This window comes from Amphiura filiformis, chromosome 7 (assembly GCF_039555335.1).
Source record: "Amphiura filiformis chromosome 7, Afil_fr2py, whole genome shotgun sequence".
NCBI lineage: Eukaryota > Metazoa > Echinodermata > Ophiuroidea > Amphilepidida > Amphiuridae > Amphiura > Amphiura filiformis.
Window position 1 is genome coordinate 69,355,944 of NC_092634.1, and position 13,180 is coordinate 69,369,123.

The 13,180-nt window shown below is 37.3% G+C and overlaps 1 long non-coding RNA gene across 1 annotated transcript in view; it reads right to left on the reverse strand.

The window, feature by feature from the left end:
- Positions 1-10,614: 10,614 nt before the first annotated feature.
- LOC140157546 (uncharacterized) overlaps positions 10,615-13,180 on the reverse strand; it is a 5,077-nt gene continuing 2,511 nt past the window's right edge. The window contains exon 2 of the long non-coding RNA XR_011859701.1: positions 10,615-12,109. This is a non-coding gene — a long non-coding RNA (uncharacterized lncRNA). The remainder of the gene's footprint in view (positions 12,110-13,180) is intronic.

Here is a 13,180-nt window from a genome sequence, read left to right on the forward strand (position 1 = left end):
TTCGTTTGAGGGCAACTACAATTAGCTTTATACCAGGGTCCATCACTGTGTTGGCTAGATCATGAGACAATGAGAACAGTCGTTTTTGTCCATGGTAATAATAATAATAATAATATTTATTTGAATTACTTGCAATACAAAAGTAACAAAATAACAGTACATTTGACTTTACATTTCTTAAACATGACAAAAGCAAGTAATTCAGGATGAGTGAATGGGCTAAAAGTCCAAACACATAAGTGCCCACTCATCCTGTACATGAATAAATAGTTAAAACTCAAAAGTACATAAAATAGCAACAAAAAAAAACATTTCTCAAAATAAAACCATTATGAAATCTTGAAACAAATATAGGCCTATACATAAAATACAGGTATTTGAAAGTATATAAGTCAAAGTATGTAATACCACAAGATCATTTAAGCATATTCAAATAAAAAGATTTACATTCAGACTTAAATACAACGAGATTATTAACATGATGCAATTCAGAGGGAATTCCATTCCAAAGACGTGGGAGGGAAACAAACATAGAATTAAAGAACGATGAAGATTTGACAGTTTGGTGCAACAGCCTAGAATTATCTAAAATACTTCTTTGAACCAGAGAACTAAAAGAAGCAGGCCCAATCTCATTGATTATTTTAAATCCTAAGACTAATCGTTGACACTTGTAAACATCCTCAAGCTTAATCAATTTAAGATCTACAAGCCTCTCGAAATCAACTTCAGGAAAATCTTTGTAGAACAAAGTACGTGTGATTTTCCTCTGGATTTTTTCCAATCTATCAATATGATTCCTTTGAAATGGAGACCAGACACAAACACAATAAACAATATGAGGCAAAATGAGAGATTTGTAAAGATTAAGTAAAGCATCAGAAGTCATATTTCTAGTACATCTAACTATGAAACCAGAGAGCTTAGAAATTTTATTAGCAACATTACCAATATGAGAGTCAAAAGAAAGGTCCTTACTGAAAGTAACTCCAAGCAGCTTGAATTCATCAACTTCTTTAAGCTCATCACTTCCCATAGTATAAGAACTGCAAAATTTAGGAGACTTAGATCTAGTCATGTGCATGGTGGAACACTTTGAAAGATTCAAAGGAAGTTTATTACAAACTGACCAATGGAAAATATTTTCAATGTCCTGCTGAAGAATGTTATGGTCTAAATCACCATAGATAGGACGGACAATTGAATTATCATCAGCAAATTGGAAAAGAGAAGAAGAAACCATATCATTTAAGTCATTTACAAACAGAAGAAATAGAATCGGGCCAAGAACAGAGCCTTGAGGAACACCAGAAGTTACATTACACCATTCAGAAACTACACCTTTGAAAGTAATCCTTTGCTTACGCATGAACAAAAAGTTTTGAATCCACTGAAGAAGTCGACCTCTAATTCCCATAGAATGAAGTTTACCAAGCAAAAGATTGTGATCGACTTTATCAAAGGCAGAACTAAAATCCAAGAAGATACCATCAACAAGCCAACATTTACGATCATCCAATGATTTACTAAGCAGATGGAAAAATTTTGACAACATTTGCTCACAATTTCTGCCACTGCGAAAACCAAATTGATTATCAGACAAAATACCATTTTCATTGACATAATTCATTAAACGAGAAGAAACTAACTTTTCCATAACCTTGCCCACAATACTTGTCAAAGAAACTGGGCGGTAACTACTCACATCATCCTTGGGCTTTCCAGAACCCTTATAGATGGGGACAACATTGGCCTCTTTCCAAGCACTAGGGACTTGACCATCCTGTATAAAAACATTGAACAGATCACATAACACTGGAGCTAGTTCATTACAACAAACCTTCAAAAAGACAGGAAGTATGCCATCAGGACCAGGAGATTTGGATGAATCAAGATTCTTAAGAACATCCACCACTTCACTTACTGTTATAGGCTCAAAAGAAAAGGGGGCTGCACCATGCGAAGGAATAGAATCAGGCAAAGACTCAAGGTCAATAGGTTCATACATATCAACAAACTTGCTTGAAAAATGAGTATTGAATACATCAGCAATATCTTTTGGATCAGTAATTACATCATTATCAACAGTAAAACAAGTATTATCAGAACACTTTTTGGAAGAAGCAACATATGACCAAAATTTCTTGGGATTACACTTAACATTTTTAGAAATATCATATGTATAATTTTTATGACTTTTTCTAATTGCAGCTTTCAATTTATTACTACAGTCCTTAAATTGCTGCAATGCTACAGGAGACTTACTTACTTTAGATCTTTTATACAACATCTTTTTCTTTGTACATAATTTTCTAATATCCTTATTGATCCAAGGTAATGAATTATTTCTTTTAACAACTTTCTTTGGGACCGAATTATCTATACAAGACATAATAATAGACTCGGCCTTATTCCACATAACATTGACATTATTATTAAAACATGAATACCAGGGACTATTTACGAGCAAATACTTCATTTGATCAAAATCAGCCTTATTTAAACAGTAAACAGACTTGTTAATTGGCTTAGTCTTAACAGGAGACATATTCAAAATACATTAAACTCCCGAGTGGTCACAACCATGCAAATTATAAGTGGAATTACAAGATAATACAAATGATGGATCAGAAACAAAAACCAAATCAAGAAAGTGATCAATACCATTTAGAGTCTTATAAGTAGGCTCGTTAAGAACTTGTGTAAAACCACTTGAGTGCATCACATCAAGAAGACTATTTGGCAGAGAGCCCTTTGTTGCATGCTCATTAATCCAATCAATATGAATGTTAAAATCACCAACAAGAGAACACAATTTATAGGATCTATTTGAAGCTTGAATTTTGCTAAGGTTATCATCCAAGATCTCCAAACCACACTTATTTTCAGATGGAGGCCTATAATATACACCAAACAAACATTTCCCTTGGTCAGTATTAAATTCTGCCCAAACTATTTCCAGATCTTTGGACAGAAACTCAGATCTCAAAGTAGCATTAAGATTGCTTTTAATGCCTAGAGCAACCCCACCTCCACGCCTATTTCTGTCACTACGAAAAATACTATAATCAGCAGGAAAAACCTCACCATCATTAAAGGAATTATCAAGCCAAGATTCAGTAATAGCAATAATGTCTGGTTTATCAAAAGCCACGCGAGCATGAAAATCCACAATCTTATTCTTTATACTCCGTGCATTAAAATACAAAATAGATTGGTAATGTTGCTAATAAAATTTCTAAGCTCTCTGGTTTCATAGTTAGATGTACTAGAAATATGACTTCTGATGCTTTACTTAATCTTTACAAATCTCTCATTCGTAGGTAACCTTAGCGAATAAATCAATTTGGACACAAATTACTCAGAAACCAGAAGGTCGGTAAACGTTTAAAATGAAGCACATATGACAGCTGACAAATCCAAGTATTTATCCCCTTCTAATCTTCCTCGAATCTGATTTTTCTTTAAAATGAGCTGACCGTCGTCTATTTCAGTAAATATTTTATAACAATTAAGCCGTATTCAGTTGTGCATAGCAGGCATGTATGTGAATTCGCAACTTTCATTGACATATAATTTGATAGCGAAGGTACGGGCCTTCTTTATGTATCGATATGGGCATTGGCATGAATGGCGGTGTTTCACAATAGGGTCATGATGTCAAATTATATTTGTAGGCAACATTCGGCTACCGAAATCTACCTACGAATACTTACTTATTTTGTTAATATCTCAGAAATTGTTAAATACAGGCTATTGAAACTTGGTAGTATTAAAGAGTGTATTACCCTGCACCTATTAGGGCCTACTTAAATATAATTTACTATTCTCTCAGTTTGTGGAAATGACAGAGCTTTTAACATGTATTCGGAGGTAATGCATATTTTTTACCAAACCTACCTTTGTGCGCATTTTGATACTTCTTTTGTTGCTCTACGATATCATTTGGTCGAGTTATGGGCGCTTGAGTGGCTTCAAGTCGGATTTTGAAAGTTGCACTTAGCTCCTATTCAAGCCAAATGCGTTCGTCGTGTACAACCCCACCCCTCCCCCACCCCAGTGATGGTGGGCACACCAAGTATTGAGATGTTAGCAGAAAGAGTTCATGAGATAAGTCAGAGATAAGTAAAGGGTAGCAAGTATAGAAGTTGGAAGTCGAAGGAGTAAAATAAAGTAAAGTAAACAGAGCACATCGGTGTCCTTTTTCTTGATTTTGTGGGTGTGTGTGGGGGTGGGGGGTGTGTGTACACGACGAACGCATTTGGCTTGAATTTGGAGCTAAGTGCAACTTTCAAAATCCGACTTGAAGCCACTCAAGCGAACATAACTCGACCAAATGAGGTTATCAGGTTAAAATAAAAGAGTATCATGAGGAAAGAATTTTGTTTTTTGTGATTGTATCCAGCCGTGTGAAGGGAATAATTTGGCACAAAACTTATTAATTATTCCTAATTCTTGAAGCGTGGGGAGATCCTGAAATAAGATAATTTATATGGCTAAGTATGTAGGCCTATATTAGAGATAGAAGATATCTTTAGTATTGAAAACATGTTTCACCAGACATGAAAATATTTGTATAGATTCGAATTGTTACTCAGTGTAGTATATGTGCCTGGACACCTCGAATAAGCCGTAAAGTCCCTCTCTGGTTATTTTTACTTTTTTACATATTTGCAAAGAGCATGTTTCAGGGATTAAAATGACACCTCAATGAACTTCATATGACAATCAGAAGCGAAGTTATGGCTTGTTATAGGTTGTCATGAATCAAAACGCGAAACCGAGAAAAACGCGTTCAAAGTTATGGAAGCAAAATGACCGTTCATCAGATGGGCCTCAGAAAATGTGGATTATTTCATATTTCCATTTATTTCTTTAAAATAAAACTTTGTATGTGTTTAGAAGAAAGCTTAATCATTTCAAATCTGCAAAAATCTCAACTTCGCCAAAATACGAGATTTGCATATATTTTCACCTGTAGCTCGAAATGAAGTTTGCCGAGTTTACGGCTCATTCGCCGCGTCCAGCCACATATAGAATGCAATTGTCATAAATACAGACTTGACATTTAGTATGGAATATTTTTTCGCAAAATTCCAAGACTGGTCTGGAAGGGTCTGCATAAACCGCACGGGATAAATATTAATTGGGGTGTGTCGGGAGATGGTGTAAAGTATTTTTTGACAGAAAATGTGCTTTCCATTAGTTTAAATTATGGTTCTCATGATGTAGTGAATTAGCCTAAAATGGCGGATTTACGTAGACTGAATTTGAATTTTGTGGGGGTTAAAATTTCTGAATTAGAGCAGCATTATTCTGATATTATCAAATTTATTGAGGTTTTAGGTGATATTTACTGAACATAAATACCAATAAGTATTCGTCAGAACTGAAATGCGCTTGTAATCTGCCAGTTTTGAAAGTGGGAGGAGCTTTAAAAATATGGCTCTGAAAAGTGGTACGCACTCAGAAATTTTAAATGGCCCCCTGGGGCCAAATGTTATAAACTTACTGTGCACAAAGAAAGAGCGAGAATTCACTAGACAACCAAGAATCCGCGCAATTGATTTGTACCTTAAGTTTATAACATTTGACCTCGGTGAGGCCATTCAAATTTTCAGAGTACGTACCACTTTTAAAAGCCATATTTTAAGCTCCTCCCATGTTCAACAAATTGATACATTGCAAGTGTATTTCAGCTGTGATGAATGCCAATTGCTGACGAAGTTTAGGAAATATCACCTCAAACCCCTATAAATTTGATAATATCAGAACAATGTTGCATAAAGTCCGAAAATGTGTCCCCCACAAAGCTCAAATTCAGCCTCCTAAATCCGCCATTTTAGGCAGATTCGCTACATTATGAGAACCATAATGTAAACTCAGGGAAGTCACATTTTCTATCAAACAATTATTTTACACTATCTCCTGACGCACCCCAATTAATATTTAGCCCATGCGGTTTATGCAAACCCCTTCCAGACCAGTCTTGATATTCTTCGAAAAATTATTCCATACTAAATGTCAAGTCTGTATGTAAGGCATAAAATAAACGCATAAAATAATTGGACTTTGACTCTATTGTGAAATTTAAATGGTAGGCCTACTATAATTCTGCTATCTACTGAAATCCAACATGCATTCGCTAATCACTATGTGACACGTCACAGGGAATGAATAATGATTGACTGATAATTGATTGACTGATTGATTGATTGATTGATTGATTGATTGATTGATTGATTGATTGATTGATTGATCGATCGATTGATTGATTGATTGATTGATTGATTGATTGATTGATTGATTGATTGATTGAAGAGCGGTTATACTAATTAACGATGATCACCCCTTCCAACATGCCTCCATATGTACCGTGTTTATATATATATATATATATATATATATATATATGGAAATAAAAAAAAATATGAAATATGAAATATGAAATATGAAATATGAAATATGAATATGAATATGAATTCTACCTTCTAAAATAAATGACATCACCGGCATTTCTGGTGATAATAAGTTTTTTCGGAGTGGCAACCTGGATCTCATCGCTTATGGTACCATTTCCTCAAGGGTTTGTCATTCTAAATATTTGTACTTTTATATAGGCTATAGGCCTACAATTGAACAACTATGTTTCAGGGTTAAGGCCAACCTTAACTTAAAATGTTCCGTCAGTAGGCACGAAAGGTTTGCGGTGCCGCATACGAGACGCTCCACACGCAGAATACGCTCTAATGCGAAATATCTTCTTATTTACATTCAATGTCAATGATTTTCTCCTCTATCTATGAATCAATTTACTTAATTACTCGCCAACTTACTCCTCCAAAGATGAATAGTACGTTGCCGAGTAAATAACAATAGCTGCGGCGTAACTTTACTAGTCTAGTAGCTTACGCCGATTTGGAAGTCTCAAAATGCGAGATACTCGCCAACTTACTAAACTAGTAGCTTACTCCGAAGTTACGCGGATTTGGTGCACTCAGTATGAATGGCCAAGTGGACCAAAAAACGTGTAAGATTATACGTGTAATTTTACACGTGTAAGATGGCATCTTACACGTGTAAGATTGCATCTTATACGTGTAAGATCGCATCTCATACGTCTTAGAATCTAGCGGGTTGCTTAAATTGACGAATCATAGATAAGATACCCATATATAAACTTACGCGTATTCTTCCTCGACCAATGAAATCTCGCCACAGCATTTGTTACACAGCATTTGCCTATTAGGGATGGACGGTATTTCAATTTGACTAGTACATATACGACGAGCGTCGAACAATATCAGCCTCGATATCGATATGTACAGCGGTAGATTTCGCAAGCGTGATCATTTTACTTTCACCTTTCAAAAATTGATTGATATTCAGTATAAAGTGACTCCGGATAACTGAGAAAAAGTAACCAGAACGTGAGATAAATCGGGCTGTGACAATGACGGTCCGACAATCGGAACAATTCCTGACGTAGTTTCGGCATACAATATAGGATATTGTAGCACTCATACAAATTCACAAAAGACCTTGTTTACGATGTTGGTGACGAGCTCTACTTAAACTCGGTACGCCGCCAATAATATCGTGTATCGTCCAACACTAAATTCAAAATCTTACACGTATAAGAAGTTGTGGGTGTTACAAATCTAAAAATGTCTTTACATATTATTGGTCGAAGTTTGCTACGCGTAAGATGATTGGTGATTTCTTACTATGTGATTCGTCAAATTAAGAATTCTTTCACGTGTAAGATGCAACATTACACGTATAAGATGCGATCTTACGCGTATAAGGTGCAACCTTATACGTGTAAGATGCAATCTTACACGTGTAACCTTACACGTTTGTCTTACAAGTTTTTTGGACCACTTGGTCATTCATAACTCAGCGGTTAATGTTGGGTACTATTTATCAATGTGATTATTTTGTTGAATTGTGATCTTTTTCCTCAAGTTGGGTAAAATATTTTACCAAGTAGGGCCTATAGAGTTTATCAGGCTTCAGCAGTTGTGTATATTATATATGAGGCGTAGCTAAGGTTTATTTGATTGATACTTGTTCTGAAACCCACATATATACAAATATAGAAAATTAACTGCGTCGACATTTAATAATCATGTTTTAAATGTTTCTCTCGTGTAGGCCTCACAACACTATTATTGTCACCTGACGAAGGGCGAGGCCCGAAAATTCGTGTAATAAATATTCTTTTACGACATTATAATTCTTCTTCTTCGTGTTTGCTTTCTATATACAAATATAGCTATACAACTTTTCTAAAATTCTAAAGATAAAAGTGGTATATTTTCGTAAAGTAGTGTTTTTGATACATATAATTTATGTATCATATATGATTCGTTTTTTATAAGTTTCACAAGGTGAGACATATTTAGAATATTTTCTTTTATAATGTTATCCCTTTGTGGTTTTGATTTTGGAATTGGAGGCAGGTTCCGTCCAGGGTCCGTTACCTTTTTAAGTTTATTTGATTGATACTTGTTCTGAAACCCACATACATGTATATCCTGTTACTGTACCGACTCATCCTAAGCAATATTCAGCCTATGCTTTGTTACCATACGCATTTCATCATAGAATTGTTTTTCAAATTTTCGTAAATCCTTGCAACTTATTATCGGAAATGTGCTTGAATATTCGACAGTTAAACATTCCCTTCTCACTCTTTCATTAAGGTCTCTAAATAATTCCAAATCATTCGAAAAAGATGGTCCATAGTCGCGAACTTTGTTCCAAAATGTGCGATTGAAATGGTCGTATAATAGCTCATCTTCCTTGTTCCATAATAAAATCTGTCTTTTTTGTTCCGAGTCCAACGTGGTCTTTTTAGATTTCAACCGTACATTTGTGGGTACATAAATAATATCTTCATAGTTGAGACAGAGTGCTTTTTTCATTAGAATCAAAGACTCGTCAAAATACTCCATGATCATTACTAAATCCAATTCGCGAGATAATCGGTGTATTGCATTCGTTATGTTATCAGTATTCTTTAATAATATTTGGTTAAAACCAAAATCAAAGAACTGACCATTCCAAATATAATTCCAATAACTGTGCATTTTTATCAGTTCACTAAAGTCGTGTTTTGATTTATTTAGAAACGTTTCAAAAGGTCGCGCATTGGAGCTGTTAATCATCTTCTTGTACATCTGGCCTAAACCCAAAAAGGACCAAGCGGATTCAAAACGATCAATTGGGTTTCGTATTATCGATATGAAGAATGCATTTTTGACAACTTTGTCCATTTCTCCTCGATTTAGTCGGGCATGATTCACCAACATATCAAAACCCTTCCAAGATTGATTTTTAGCCTTTAATTCTTCATAACCTAACGTCATATCTGTGGTAAATAGTTTATTAAGATGGAACCAGCAGTAGGGTTTCACACGAGGCAATGCAAATGTCTTGTTATGGGTGAGGCCATAACGTTGTAACATCACAGTGATCGTGGTACTTGCAGCTTTATGCGTCTTTAAAAAGACAATTCCAGGAGTCGAACAAAATAACGTTGTACTGAAATAGACAATTGATGTATAATACATGTAATTAAAGCTGTGTTAACAACTTGATCAAGCTTTGAATTACATTACTTCCATAGTACAGTTGTGTGATATGCCAGACATTAGGGGCTTGCTATATTGTTGTACCAACGTTAATTTTATTTACTTAGGGAACCAAGCAGGGGGTCAAAGGTTACATGGGGTCAAATTTCAAAATTACTGGAATCTTAAAAAGGGTTTTAAAATGGTACTTTTTGTGAAATTTCCTTATGATAAAAGTTGATTATGCTTATGAGAGATATGGCTCAAAATGGTAAAGAGTCTTATGGAACACTTTATTACATTTACGACAAACTCACCTTGTTGCATTTGTAAAGCTGTCCGTAGGCTTTACGCAATTTATGCAATTCAACGGTTTCCAATCAGGAACAGTTGTTAAACTGAGTTTTTGAGTTGGCAATTTGTTGAAGGTAAACCACCATAAAAGAAAAACATAAATAGATAGCATATAAAGTATTAATTTAATATATGCGTTCATTATCATAGTCATGTTATTATCTGTATCCACAGATAAATGTTTTGAGCGGTAATTGTATTGTATAATAGTCGCTGTCAAAGACTACTCGCGATAGATGGAGGATGAGCCGCGACAGCGAGCCTCGGGGACTATGATTTCCAAAAGTGTGTGGTTCTCAGTAGTTTTTCTCCCTACGGGTGATATAGGTACACGGTCTGTATCACAGACTATTTGTATTAACCCCGGACACCGACGATAAAGAAAGATAAACACCAAAGACCAAAGTGCGAGCGGGCTGACCGCGGAATGGTTTTATGGATCAATAAGCAAAATAGAAACATTTACAACACAAAAACCTTAACTACTGATTTATCTTAATTAATTAATCATTTGGTCGCCGTACATACACAGGCAAATTATGTGCCCTGTTTTACACAAGAGCACCTTTAATAATCAAGTATCGCCGTGGTACACAGACGAATTATCCATATGCTTTCAAAATGTTATGTGGTGATAAGACACAAAGGCGGGTGATCTCGCTCCTTTAAATACTGAAATCAACTGTTCTATATAAATATACTTTTACATGTACACTGTTTTATACGCTGATGTGACACAAGCGCAGACTGTCGTCATAATACACGGACGACTGTGTAACCATCTTTAGCCAATCACAAAATTTGTCCGAACCCCTATTTGCTCCCGAACGGGGCTTAAAAGCATGCATCGTCCACCCTAAACAATCTGAACCAAACGAGGGTGGGAAGGGTGGGATTTTGATTCGAAGAAATGACCCTGAAAAACCAATCCGAAGACAGCTTGTGACGACACGAACCACAGCGCACGCCCTCATTCGTCGTAGCCGGGGCTAATAGGAATTAACAAAAACGAGTTTCGCTAATTCTACTTAACCCCGGACACCGACGATAAAGAAAGATAAACACCAAAGACCAAAGTGCGAGCGGGCTGACCGCGGAATGGTTTTATGGATCAATAAGCAAAATAGAAACATTTACAACACAAAAACCTTAACTACTGATTTATCTTAATTAATTAATCATTTGGTCGCCGTACATACACAGGCAAAATTATGTGCCCTGTTTTACACAAGAGCACCTTTAATAATCAAGTATCGCCGTGGTACACAGACGAATTATCCATATGCTTTCAAAATGTTATGTGGTGATAAGACACAAAGGCGGGTGATCTCGCTCCTTTAAATACTGAAATCAACTGTTCTATATAAATATACTTTTACATGTACACTGTTTTATACGCTGATGTGACACAAGCGCAGACTGTCGTCATAATACACGGACGACTGTGTAACCATCTTTAGCCAATCACAAAATTTGTCCGAACCCCTATTTGCTCCCGAACGGGGCCAACCGTGGATTCGAGTTGCACGAATCCAGGATTCGAGCAACTAGAATCCGCGGCCACCAACCCTGAAAGGGCCGAAACCATGGTAACTAATAAAAGAAGGCCTCGGGATTAGCAAAGAAGAACTCGAGTGCTCTCCTTATGGTGAAGTTAAACTGCGAATAGCCAATGTTGCTCAAATGGAGGCAATCCCATATGAAAAATCTGTGATCCCAACCCACTATATTTGGGTGCCTAATGACTCTAGCACGGTTTCGCACGGCGAGGCGACGAAGGCCCCTATTACATTGGCTCAACTCCTGACGCATGCGCATCTGGTCGCCTGCCCCATAGAAGAAGGGCCTGTCTAACACTTCTGAAAAAATCAGCCTGGTTGTGGGCAATAGGGAAATAACCCTCCGAAAAGCATCAGTAAAAAGAGCGAACATGTAGTTGGGGCCCCCATTTCCAAAGTCGTTTGACCCCAAGTGCACTATCAAGATGTCGGGTGGTCCAGAGCTACTCAGCTCGCTGATGAGCATAGATTCCAGGTCTTGGAGATGGGCCCCACTCTTCCCCTTCCACCAAATTGTGATTCCTACTGCACCCAACCCCAGATTGAAATCCCCGTCCTGCCTGGCTACGACTGCTGCCCTTCTAACGTGGCTGTCCCCCATAATCCACAGCGTCGTACCTATAAAAGAAACGACCAAATTTCTCGAATAAAATTCATGCTATGCTAGAGGGTAAACAACCACAATACTAATTAACATGTTACCGTTGGGCGTCTAATGTAAGACTTGAATGCCCCAGAACGCCACCTCCCCATTTCCCTAATCTTTTCATCGGGGATGCCCAGATCTGCTGCTCTCGTTGCAGCACCGATCCGAAAAGAGTGGGTTTTGAAAACACCAGATGGTAAATTACAGAACTGAACTGCACTCTCTAGGACATGACTGAATTGCCCCCTAGTTACCGGTGCTCCATCAAAGTGACAGATCAGTGCCGACCCCGAGGGTGGTCTGACAGCTAGATAACTTTGTAGGGCTTGAACCGGGCATATGACCGGATTTGGGTTGCATGGAATCCAAATAACTTGTGGTGGGCCCCGCTGATTGTTTTTTGTGTGCTTAAATGATACCTGAATACCTCGCTTCCCCCCTCTAATTTCGAACGTGATATCACTCAACATTAGCACTGATGCCTGAGTAAAATTGGTGGAACTCGACACAATTTCCCCAACCCGCATAAAACCAAAGAAAGCCATTGAGAACGCCGCTCGGAATGCAAGCGTTTCAAAATGGGATGAACAGATGTAATCCAAACACGGTAGGATCTGACACAGCATAGGCAAGGTAATCGGTTGTCTCACATCTTTCATGTTGCGGCCACATCTCCGGAAGCCCTCAAGCATTTGTCTGACCACAAAATTATCCGTTGGGTCATGCTGACCATTCACTTTATGAAAGTGACCAATGGCCGACAAGTATGTGGATGCTGTGCTCGCTGCGTAATCCTTGGATGATAGGAAGGCTATAAATAATGCAATGTCTGCGTTGGAATAGGGTAAACTTCTGCAATGCCGTGTGTCCCTGCAAATTTCCTGAAGCAACTTAAGGCCCCGTCGTATGTTTTTCGCGTCTTTTGGGCATGCGCGCAATCTAACAAACGGCGGGCCTCCACCTCTAAATATCCAAGACCAGGCGAGGGCACGGCGTTCCCACCTTGTCTGCCCAGGGAGCCAGCTGTCTGAAACGCTGAAATT